At 36.8% G+C, this 12,782-nt stretch overlaps 1 long non-coding RNA gene across 1 annotated transcript in view; it reads left to right on the top strand.

The window, feature by feature from the left end:
• Positions 1–10,841, top strand: part of LOC128779284 (uncharacterized) — a 54,470-nt gene extending 43,629 nt beyond the window's left edge. Inside the window, exon 3 of the long non-coding RNA XR_008425182.1 lies at positions 10,688–10,841. This is a non-coding gene — a long non-coding RNA (uncharacterized lncRNA). The remainder of the gene's footprint in view (positions 1–10,687) is intronic.
• Positions 10,842–12,782: the final 1,941 nt, after the last annotated feature.

The raw sequence follows: 12,782 nt of genomic DNA, 5'->3' as shown, positions 1-12,782 counted from the left end.
TCAGGGGACACTTTATGAAGCCCATCCATGAACTCTCAGGCCTGTCCTATCGGATTAAGTGTTCTTGCAGTATAACATGTGTTGAGTCAGCTTGAAAATTTATTTTTGTTCTTTGTAGTTTTTTAGTTTTCTTACTATGATTTTGCAGATCTTTCTGAGGAGATATTTTGCATGAATGCAAAGTGTCGGATTACTATAGTCTTATCATGTTATGGAGAGGACACTATATAGTTGGTCGAAGTCTGTTATAGTTTTTTTTTTTTTCAAAGAACAAAGTGACTCTTCTCATTTAAAACACATTAAGGGTTGAAAAAGTCATTAGGATGTGAATGTGGATATCTCAGAAATTGATGTACTACAATTGGAGCTGTTATATTAATGAAAGTGAGATTATCATAGAAGTGAATCATATAGCTATAAACTTGTAACACAGAGAGGGATCCATTAGTGTGTCAGTGGAAATAATGTGATGATATCAAAGAAAATGGGTTTTGTCTTAATGCAGAGCAAGTGTGAGCAGAACATATATAGCTGAATTTTAGAAGGCTCTAAGGGGAATTAAAAGCTAAAACTGACCCTATACTTTAAAAGTCTTTAAAATGGATTTTATTGTTGAAGATGATTACAATGTGATGTTATTTATTATATCAGCTAATAAAGGCAGAACTTAATTACTATAAGATTGTTTATTTTTACCTATCTTTTAATACAGGGGTGGGCAAAGGTAGGTTTACAGTTATCTGTATAGCAAAGACATACATGCGGGTTATGATTATTACAATAACTTTATTGAGTTAAAAGAATGTTACTTACGACTATAAACCTACTTTTTCCTACCCCTGTAAGTGCAGAATCTCTACTGATACATAAACAGATCTTCTAAGCCTGCATCAATTTTTGGCAGCCTAAGAATCTAATATAAATTCTTTTCTCTGAAAAGTATTCAAGGCCCCTGTTTAGAAAAGTGGCTTTTGGAACAGTAGTTATAGTAGTTGGAGATAAAATCAAGATATTAGAAGTTCATCTTTAATTTCCTGTGATTGCAATTAGAACAACATTGTCCCTTGCCTTCTACATTAAAAAATGTGAGTAGAATTTCTTAAGATGGATATAGAGTGATAAGTTGTTCTCAAAGTTGGAAACCTGCTTGGCAGGGCTCCACATGAGAGCTGTGACAGAAATGAGGGGCGGCTGACCCCGATGGGAGTGACCTGGAGTGATTCGTCAGTAAGTTTTTGATCTAAAGACCTCTGAGAAGCCTCATCCAGTTAGTATTATTTGGAGTTTATAATTTTACCTTATTATCATCTTAGAATTTACTCAGATTTTGAACTAAAGGAAATCTCACATCTCAATCTAGAAACAATAGCTTCATATGATTTTATATCTAACAAAATTAATTAATTAATTAATTGAGGTCATATTTTTATCTATTTGTTCAAAAATTTGGGAACTCCTAAACTAGACTATTGGGAAAATGTTTCATGTCAATTTTAATATTTTATCAATCTAATTGTGATTTCTAGAAACAAAGATGATCAATTTATATTTATTAAATTGGTGCAATCATGAATAAGGCAAGGGAAGCCTCCTCTGACTCCATGAGACAAACACTTAAACAGATATTTTAAATATAGTGTGACTGGTGCTAAGTGATGGGGAATGTAGAATGCAATAAGGTACTAATACCTGGGGCAGACAGTTTAGTCTAGAAAATTCTGAGATAGCTATTAGCTTGTCCTCCCTTGTATCTCAGTACAAATCACAGCGCCATGAACATTGCAGATGTTTAGCAAATATGTATTAAATGAATAAATAAAGACATTATGCCTGCCCAGTAGTAGCTAACAGTCTAGCTGGGAGGCAGACAGAGAGCTGTCTTAACTACATGCTTGCAGTGATAATGATGATGATGATGATGATTTAGTGGGTATTTCCTTTGTGTTAGAAACTCTGGTAGGTGTTTTACATCTATTATTTCTAATCTCTTAAACAATTGAGAAAGATAACTATAAACTAGTAACTGACATTTCTGTACACATACTGTGTGCTGTGCTAGTTTTTTTTTTCTTTGGTGGGGAGAGGGGAAATTAGGGAGGAGAGAGTAAAGTATGAGTCTCTTTTTCAGGCAAACTGTACCTTCTGAGCAAAGACACAGAGATGTGAGAGTGAATGGTTTGTTCACCTTTTTAAAATTTACTGATTTTAGAGAGAGAAAGGGGGGGAGAGGGGGGGAGAGAGAGAGAGAGAGAGAGAGAGAGAATCAGTGATTTGTTGTTTCACTTGCATCCATTGGTTGATTTTTGATTTTTGATTTTTCTATGTGCTCTGACCAGGAATTGAACCTGCAACCTTGGTGTATTGGGGCGACATTCTTTCCAACTGAACTACCTGGCCAGGGCTTGTTCACTTTGTTTCAATGATCAAATAATTTGTAAAAGACATTTGAAATTCAGTTTTATCCTGGACCTTCAGACCCTCTGAACTTCATGTGACATGAACCATTAATTTCCATAAAAGCTGAATTTTTTCTTAGGTTAAAACTTACTCTTTCTCTAGTATATATTGTTATATACTATGATCTTCGCTTCATTATGGCTGGAGGGGAGAAGGTCATGATTCACTCTTTGTCATGCCAGAGAAAGTATGAATGTGACATCTGTAAGAGTCACAGAGGAAAAAGGAATTATACTGCACTGAATCTTAAAATTCTTACAAAATGTTCTTTTGCACCGTTCAAGGCTCCGTCTCTTGGAAACTGCTGCTGAAATAGCTCTAAGTCTCTCTTCCCTGTTCCCTGCCACTGCTTTTATATTCATATTAGAATAATGCCAAGAAGGAAAACAAGCATGTGATCTCAGCTGCTCTAAAAAATCCACTTTTGGTTTCTCTGTTTTTAAAATACGGCACAAATGATTTAAGCAAGTTATTAGTCACACTAGTTCGAGGATTCGACAAATTATAGGTGAAAATGAGAAGCCCCTCTGAGAGAGGTTTATCGTAAAATTGTCAACACCCTGTTTAAGAGGCTCAGCCGGAGGCGGCCAAAGTCTCTAAGAACACTAGCCTCAGATTGTCTGTTTCTTTCTCTACTGAAGCACTAACTTCAACCACAGGTAGTAAGTGGTGGTCAATTAAGCTCCTACTTTCAAAATTAATAGCATTATGCAGTCTGATAGTCTTGGCCTAAGTGCATTCACTGTTAGGCCATTCTTACTTTCTCTTTTTCTCTAGGGAATACATTACATTCAGCAACCAGAGCTGACCAGTGAGCCCTTCCGTCTTTTCCTTTCTCTGCTAATGAGCTGCCAGCCCAGCATCACCAGCATCACCCTGTGCAGATTGTGATTCTCTTCCTAGAACCAATCGCCACCAGCAGTGCCTGCTTTCTGCACTTGCTTCTGGCTTCCAGGTGTGGACACAGGTGTCCACATGAGATCTAGTGGAAGTACTAAAGGGGATGTAGAGCTATCTGGGTTTATGCATTTGTTTTTTACAATTTTTTATTATTTTATTTTTCAATTACCGTTTGATTCAACACTATTTTGCACTGGTTTCAGGTATACAGCTCAGTGGATAGAATTCATACAGGTTATAAAGTGTTCCCTTCAATAATTCAAGTGCCCACCTGGCACCATAGATAGTTATTACAATATTATTGACTATATTTCCTATGCTGTGCCTTATATCCCCATGCCTATTTTGTAGCTACCAATCTGTACTTAAGCCCTGCACCTTTTTTCACCCTGTCACCCAACACCCCTCCCCTCTGGCAACCATCAGTCTGTTCTCTGTATCTATAAGTCTGTTTCTATTTTGTTTGTTTGTTTATTTTGCTCATTAGATACCACAGATAAGTGAAATCACATAGTATTTATCTTTCTCTGTAGGTTCATGAATTTCTTACTTGAAATTCCTTAGACAAAAAGTATAAATACAACATTCAATTAACTGCATTGTCTCCTACTACCTAGGCCATTTTGATTAATAAGATTGAAAGACTTACATATAACTCAAAATTTGCATTATAATCAGTTTTGATCTTTATCTCAGAGTGCTCTTACCCCTGTTTTCTCAGACTTTTTTTCTTGTTGTCAACATACATTCATCATGTTTGTTGAATATCTTCGCCAGAAGTTTCAGTGACCTCAGTAATCGAATTCATAACATTCCTGAGACACTCTACCTCCATCCCCACTTCTATTTCACTGTACATATTAGTGGCAGATTAATCTTTATATATTTTTTTGGAACTTAAAAGATTTATCAAATTTCTATTACATTAAATCTTACATAATCTGGTAGTATGTAGCAGCGTATCAGGAAGTAAATGGAAGTCCTATATTTGGCTTCAATGACCTACTTATTCAGCTTTCTTCTTTCCTTCTCTATCACTGTATTTCCTCATTTAAAAAATAGACTTTGGCCCTGACTGGTGTGGCTCAGTGGGTTGGGTGTCATTCCACAAACCAAAAGGTTGCCAGTTCGATTCCCAGTCACAGCACTTGCCTGGGTTTCTGGCCAGGTCCCCCAGCTGGGAGGGCATGCGAGAGGCAACTGACTGATGTTTCTCACTCACATCACATAGATGTTTCTCTCCCTCTCTTTTTCCCTCCCACCCCCTTCTCTAAAAATAAATAAATAAAATCTTAAAAAATATGTATATATACTTTGACCACTATCAGGCCCAATTCTATCTCTCCTTATAAATAATTTACAGTCATTTCTGACAAAATGCCCTTATTATTCATAAACAATTATTTCATATTTTGAGATGATTGATAGAGCAAGCTTTCATCTGTTATTTGAAAATTTTTCACACTTTTTACATTCTACTCCATAATATATTTGTGTTCACCTAAAGACAACATTTCAATTCATTTGCCATTGAATCAAGTTCTTGAATATTAATCACGTCTATTTTGTGGACTTTTGAGGGCTCAGATGTATTCCTTAATATTATTTCATGCGGGATGCATCTTTAGTTTTAGAATCTGGTTTTTACATTGTTCACTTCCTTGGTATTGTTTTTTCAGACTTCCCGGTTATTCAGATTAAGCAAATCTATCCTTTACTTCCTCTTTGAAGGCTTCCTGGTGCCCTTCAAGTTTTATAGGTCTTCCTGTTTTTTAGCTTTTAAAATACTAAATGCTGTACTACACAGCATTTTTGAGCATCTAACTTAAAAAATGAGAACTCAATTATTTGCTGTCTTGCAATATTCTATGTTTTAATCATGTTTTCTTATTTAGACTGTAAATTCCTTAAAGGCAGATGGTGTATATTAACACTGAATGAATAAACACTTTATACCATCTGAATATGAAGTAGGTGCTCAATAAAACCTTTTTGAATGAGTAAGTACTTGACTGTAGAAGGTTTCTCAATTATTGGCAAGAGAGTTCTAAAGCTGAAAATCCGTGACATTTGTTTTGATAGATGGACTGTCTTTTTTAAACAAATAATTCACTGCGGTTATTATGGGCAGAAAACTTCTCAGAATGACCTTTTTTTGTGAGAAGGGTGATAAAGTGTGCTTTCATTTGTATTTTTCTAGTTTTAATTTCTTTTTCATGTGTTAAAAGCTGTTACTGATGACAGTCACGAAAATAAATTATTAGATTGAGGGGCAGCCTAGTGCAAGATAATTTAATTAATTTTCACTTGGACTCCTAATGATTATTACTTTTCCTGAATCCTTGTTAGGCTTGTGGCCTTACCGTGCCGTGTAGTAGCTGGCAACATGCTGGCTTTCCCTCTAATAATTTTTGCACAGAATTTCTTCACCTCATCAGGGCAGAACCTGTTTCTGCAAACACTTGTGCACCCCACTGTGCTGGCGATGGGACTGATGTACGTTCCAATCTGAGCTTAGACACAACTGAGGAATGAACAATATACCTACGGAGAAGAGTGCCAGAGGGCTAATCTTCTGTTTCACGTTCAATGTGCATCTCATAATAATACTTTGACCTTGTGTGTGTCTGTAAATGTTTACCTTTCAAATGCCTTCAAATTATAATCTTATTTCACCCTCTTTGGTATTTTATCCTACTGATTCCTAACCTTTTATGATAACAGTGCCTCTGGTTGATTTTATAAACTACATATGACACTTGTAATTCAGTTTCTATTATCCTTGTGTCAGAGCAGTTTTAAATAATCTTTTTATAGAAGACTTTTGCTTTTGAAAATCAAATACCATTTTCCTCAATTTTATAGTTTTGAAGGTTTTCTGTAGGTTTCAAAATATTTTTAGCACTCTATAAATTTTCTCAGCACATCCAGTGATGAGTTGTAACCCATAAAGTTCATATATCACCAATGTGGAAATCACTCAACTTGTTGTACTGATAATACAAAGTTGTCATCAGTAGAAACACATCTATCTGTCTATCTATCTATCCATCTATCTATCCATCTATCTATCTATCTACCTATCATCTATCATCTCTCATGTCCTGTGACTTCCAGGGACTAGAAGTAGAATACATATCATCCTTGCTTATCAGTGCTACAGCCATTTCATTTTCCTGCTTCCTCATTCAAAAATCTTAACCCCTTTGGAGTATATGCCACTCACTGCCCACCACTGCTACCAACCTCCTGACCACTCTCCCTCATTCACTAAAAAGTTTAGCTCCCACATCACTCTTGTCTTCCTCTCTACTCCCATTTACAGTCATTATTCATTGTCAAAATCTAACATGCACATGGGTGACTCATCCAAACTCCAGCCTTCTAAATTGTAAATTTCATTTCCAAAAATCTGTTCTCCATCCACCTTGATCATCTACTACCATATATACATTCTAGACCTTGCCACATCAGTAACTACATCAGCTCATGGTCTTCCAATTCACCTCCCTAGCACTTTCCTATGCTAAAAATATTTTAATCTAATCAAACCTTCATACCCATGTTTACTTTCCATCCTCCTCTTTTCTTTGCTTCCTTCATATCTACCATAGGGTCCACACTTAGTGGAGTGGCTTCTGTAACAATCTCAACTTGCTTCCTCCTTTCTTTCTCTATTTCCTCAACTGTCAAAATCCCAAACTTGATTTATACCAAATTATGTTTCTTCTCTGTCTTCCCTGGAAAAGCTGACTATTTCTTTGAAAATAAAAATCATATAGAATTTTTACATATGATTTTTACAATGAAGAGTATTTAATATTTTTATTTGCAAATTATATATTATTTTTATGTGAGCAAAATCTATAATCAACATGTTTGTGATATATTTGTATCCTCACTTTTTGAGAGTTTAACAGATGTTGTTAAATATTTGCCAGCACACTACTGCTAATATATATGTTGTATGTAGCATATCTAAAAAAAGAACTCTTGACATTATTTTTTCACAGCCCTCCCAAGTATTGCTCCCTCAGTCTTCTCCATCCTGGTAAATGATAAAATTATTCAATCTGTTGGATAATCTCCAAATCTAGTAATCATGTTTGGTTAACCCCTTTCCTTGGCTTCTATATCCACACAATCAGTCCTGTCAGTTCTACATAATAATATAAATTACTCTCCACTTCCACCATCGTCATCTTTCTCCAGGACGCCATTACTCATTGTCTAGACTGTTAGAAAATTTTCCAAACAAGACTGCATCCATCCAGGCTTGTCCCTTTACACTCTTCACTCACCCAGTGCAGTGATTTTTCAAAAATGTAAATTAGATAATGTTACTTTCTTGATTATAACATTTTGATGACTTCTTATTGCTTATTGTAAGAACTGATGCGTTACTCAGACAGATGGCTTTGGGCCACACGAGGTTGCATCTTGACCATAGTGTACTGGGAATGATATGAAAAGTACTTCCTTTGAAGACTAGTCATATACAAAGAATATGCAGCAAACCATTAGTGATATGGTTCTGTTGATCATGCTGAGAATAAATTAAAGTTGGAATTTGCAAATTTACTGCTTTTTTATTGCTCAGGTTGTTAGTTTTCAGTTGCACTCAATTATAACAGCAGACACTCCCTCAGTTTTCTCTCGACTTACACTTGTTTTTGGTTGTCTTGCACAAGGGTGAGTTTCTCACCAGAGGTGGTGTTAGAGCACCTCACCTGTTGGGATTACTTGCTCTAAGCTGGCACTGTGACAGAGGTGACTCTGAAATATTATTGGGTGTGTGCATGTCTGTCTGAGAGAGAGAGAGAGAATGAGGGAATAAACCCAAGTCTCTCCAGTACAATGACCATCAAAAGCTGACATGAAGCAGATCTTGTTTACCTATTTGGCTTCTCTCAGCACTTTACCTCTCACTCACTCCCCTTCTCCCCCTTTTCAAACAGAGTTTGGTCCCTTTGAAGGGCCTTTTTGCTTAATAGCACTCATGTTCTTTACCTATAGCAGAAGAATGGAACCCTCCATTCTTGTATATATTTGGTTCTTTGTCTTTTGGATTACAGTTCGAATACCACCTTCTCCAAGAGGCTTTGCCAGATGTTCATATTTAAAATTACTTCCCTTCAAACCCATACTACTATCAATTTATTATCTAGTTTATTTCCTCTTTATCACTCATTAAATTCTGAAATTATTTTGTTTGTTTATAGTTGGTGTGTCTGTTTCCCACGCTATAATACAAGCTTCATGAGGGCAATAATTTTGTCATGTACTATTCACTTTAGTGTTTCCAGTGTTGTCACCAGAGAATAGGTGACCAGTTAACAATTGTTGGATGAGGAGATGAATGAGTGGAGAATAGCGAATGACATTAAAGTCACAGCCCTTGGGACAGAGTCTCTATGAAGAAATGATGATTTTGATGGGCTCTTCTGACATAATGGAAACATTCATGTGTGGGATGCCTGCAGAGTCATAAGAGGCCCAATTAAATGGCGAGGTACATGCCTGTTACTAATCACTGGCTACTTCTCAGGCATAACCAACTGCCCATGATTTCCTTTTCTTTCTTGAGCTGGTCCCAGGGACTTCATTTTTTTTTTATCTTCTGATTGTGCTCTTAATCATACTATACGTTGCTTTCTGTTTCTTCCAAAGCTGCTTTCAGTGTGGAAGATAATTTTATAACTCTCTACTTTAGTCCTCCCTCTAAACACACACCTATAAGCTCTATTTATGTGGTTTACCAATCTTGGGAGTATCTGGGCAAAATTTGAAATTGGCCACAGAACGTAGAGGGCAAAGAGAGACCAGAGGAAGAGGCAGACCACTCTAGATTGGTAGGTGGCGGTTTCAATAAGCAAGGGAGCTTGCTTGGCTTTTCTTTGGTGCCACGAGATGAGCAGATCTGTGTACGCACCTGCAAGATTCTTACAAGTTTATGCAGAGACCTTAAGTCAGTCACATATACTGCTCAGGTATTTAGTCAGATATACTAGCCAGGTAGTCCCCATAACACATTGCTCTCTAGGCTGTGTCCTCGAAGACTGTTTCCAGTGTGGGAACAGTGGGCAGAGCATCCATTCCAAGGACATGGAAGGGGGTGAGGAGCCTCTGATTGCAAGCTATAGCTTACAGGACAGCTCGTGGCCACATCTTCTTATTACCCCCTCCAAATATCCATTTTAGGGATTCCTCTGTTAATTACTCAAGGAAGTCAATAGGGGATAACACAAATAAACAATATAAGCATGTTATGGAAATTAAAGAATTACACGAGTTTTCCTGGTGAAATTATAAATCTATTTCTCACGGTTCCCTTGCAAATATCATTTTATCAAGGTGAGAATTTTATGTTAGTGGATGATTGTGAATCAGTGAGGATTCAGCCACTTTAGGTCTTTCAAGTAGAAAGAGATTTAATAGAGTGAGTGAAAGGTTTATAAAACCGTTGGGAAGGCAGAGTAGTTAATGTCAGTGAAGGTGGCGTGAGCTTCCAAGTATGTTCCAGAACCTCAGGAAGTTGATGCTGTCCTCTCTTCAGGAATCACTGGGAAAGTGCCTCATGCTTTCATAGTTTCCCAGCCACATCCAGGTGTCCAGGTGGGAGCTGTCAGGTAGGAACTTGAAGTAGGTGATCCCTGGAGACCACTTTGTAAACCCTCATGCCTGCTGAAATTCATGAATCCACTCACCACTGGGTGTGACTAGATATGGACAATGGATTCTCTTCTACTTGCAAAATCTCACACAAAGTTATCTCACTGGCAGAACATTGTCCCCAGTTAGGGCCTAGAAACAAAGAGGTCTGGGAAGGACATCTTTTAGCACCTAATATTCAAGGAAGAACCTAGAAGGTGGGAAGGATAAATTCTGGTTGCCAAAACAAACAAGCAATACCCCAGATGAACTAAATAAATTTTCCCCTCCCCCACCTTCAGATAAATGGGAACATTAGACCAGCAAATTGGATTCCGTGAGATTATCATTTTCTTCTCAAGGGAATTTCTGATTAACAGGTTCTTGTTCCACTAAATATTTGATTTGGACACAATCTTTATATCTATTTTTCCCCTCTTTTTCTGACAGACAGAAAAAAGGTAAGAGCATTTGATGAGGCAAGGTGAAAGGGTTAAAGGGCCAAATGGAATTTTCATTGATTCTGGATAATGCTTGCTCTTTGAAGATTTGAAAATGAAGAAAATATTACTTCCCATACATCACTACTTGAAAACCTAGTTGAAGAGACAAGATTAAAGCACACAGAACAAGTTGAGAGCAAATGTGCTGTGTAATGATAATATGCTTGGTTTTGTAGCTTGTCTTACAAGGAAGAAAATAATAAAATGTTTGGAGTAATGGAAGAAGAATTACTGTCTGAGTCTTAAAGATCAATAGTACTCGGAGTGACGAGAGGAAGGAAGAGCATGCGAAGTGCATGCATGGATGAGAGAACCATCTAAACAAAGGCTGGAGCACGCGGTGAGAGGTTTACAAATAACTTCTTAAGATAATTTGTCTGTCTTTAAATATGTTTGGTTAAATTGAGGGGAAACAGAGTTTGCCTACTCAAAATATGCCTCTTTGGGATACTGATTTTCTAAAGCTGGTTTTAAGAAACAAAAGACGCAGGATAAAGCTTTGTCTTTCCCCATCATTGCCTAAAAAGAATTTAGGAAGAAGACTTGCCCCAGGAAGGGAAGTTATCATCATAGGTAACTATAGTTTTAATACGAACTAATGTGTGACAGGGAGAAACCTACAAGGCACCTTGGATCAAAGTCCTTTCTGTGTCCCACCGATAAAGATGCCTCAGCGAACATTTGTTTACCATCTCTGTGGGAATTGCTTTCCTGCCCTTTGAAGCCCATAACCATAACCTCCCCCCACCCTCTTCCACTTTGCTCCCAAATGGCATATAAGCCTTACATGCCCAATGTGTGGTCCGGTCTCATATACTTATGGCACCCCTCCACATGTACATGTGTATTAAGCTTGGACATTTTCTTCTGTGAATCTGTCTCATGTTAATTTGATTCCAGCCAGAAGTACTTAGAAAGGTGGGGGGATAATTAATTTTTACACCCCCCACAAAATGGTAAGCATATAATTGGAAGTATAGATAATAGCTGTGAATCTTAACTCTCTGAGGCAATTTATAAAATTGCCAAGCTCCATCATCAGAGGTTCTGATTTAGTAAGGCCAAGACGGTACCCAGGAGTCTGTATATTTATAAGCCATGAAGTGATCCTGGTCACCAGTCAGATTGGAGAATCACTGCCTTAGGGGCACATAGCAATCGTATTGTTCTGTGATCTGGAGTTGTCATAAATCCTTGTAAATGTCTTCTACAAAGTTTGGAGGACAGGACAGGTCTTATAAGTTGCCTCCACTGACTCGCATAGTCTAGCATAGAAACTGTGTAGAGAAAAGCCTTCAGTCACAAATTATGAACTTCTGCCTGGACTTCAACCCTTTCAGAAGCAAGAAGAAAGAAGTTTCTTCAGGACTAATCACCTCTGAAGATCAAAGGAAGGCAGAAAAAAGAACAAGAAAGAAAAAAGGGTGACAGAGGGGGAGAGAGAATGACAATTGTGACCGTTTCTATTCACCGTTGAAGTGAATGTTCAGTACAATGAAATAAGAGGATTAAAAAGAAACTGAAATACTGCCATTATCTCTATATGATATGTTACCTGCCTAAAAATTTCAACAGAACCAATTAATGACCGGTTAGAATTTAGAAAATTCAGTAAAATAACCAGGTAAGAGTATAATACAGAGAAATCCATTCTTTTCTTCTATATGAACTATGGCCAGTTGAAAAATATCAATAATTCCTCTGGAAGAAAAAAAATTCCATCAATTGGGATCATGGTTTGTAAAATATTAACACATATTTATTTTTTGCATTTTCCAAATGTGATTTCCTTTCTATGGATGCCTGACATTTGTCTAACTTGAAAGGATTTAGATAACTAACTACAACCCAGAGGGCTGATGTGGGAGGAGATAAGCAAAACTGTGGTATGTCTTTTTCTAGAGGAGGTTATATGTAAATAGTAACAAGTTCTAGATTGCCAATTTATTCTCCATAACAATTACCAGCTGGACAAATGATGTACTTTATGGGATTAACCCGGAGTTATGCAAATTTCATTTTAGCTATGAATCTGCCCTTCTCTTTCCTTATTGGAAAATCAGATGAAAAATAATGAAAAATAAATGAAAAAAGTAAATGAAAAATAATGACACATCATGACAATGACTTAGAAATTGGAAAAGCACATTGGATAAGGAGTAAATTACTGATAATTAAGAAGACTGTTAATTTGCTCTAATATAATTTTTAAAGAACAAGTTGCACAAACCTTGTTACTTCGTTGATAATGAATAACTTGCAATATGCCTT

Source organism: Desmodus rotundus, chromosome 9 (assembly GCF_022682495.2).
Source record: "Desmodus rotundus isolate HL8 chromosome 9, HLdesRot8A.1, whole genome shotgun sequence".
NCBI lineage: Eukaryota > Metazoa > Chordata > Mammalia > Chiroptera > Phyllostomidae > Desmodus > Desmodus rotundus.
Note: the sequence above shows the minus strand (reverse complement) of the source record. Positions and strands in the feature narration are given on the sequence as shown.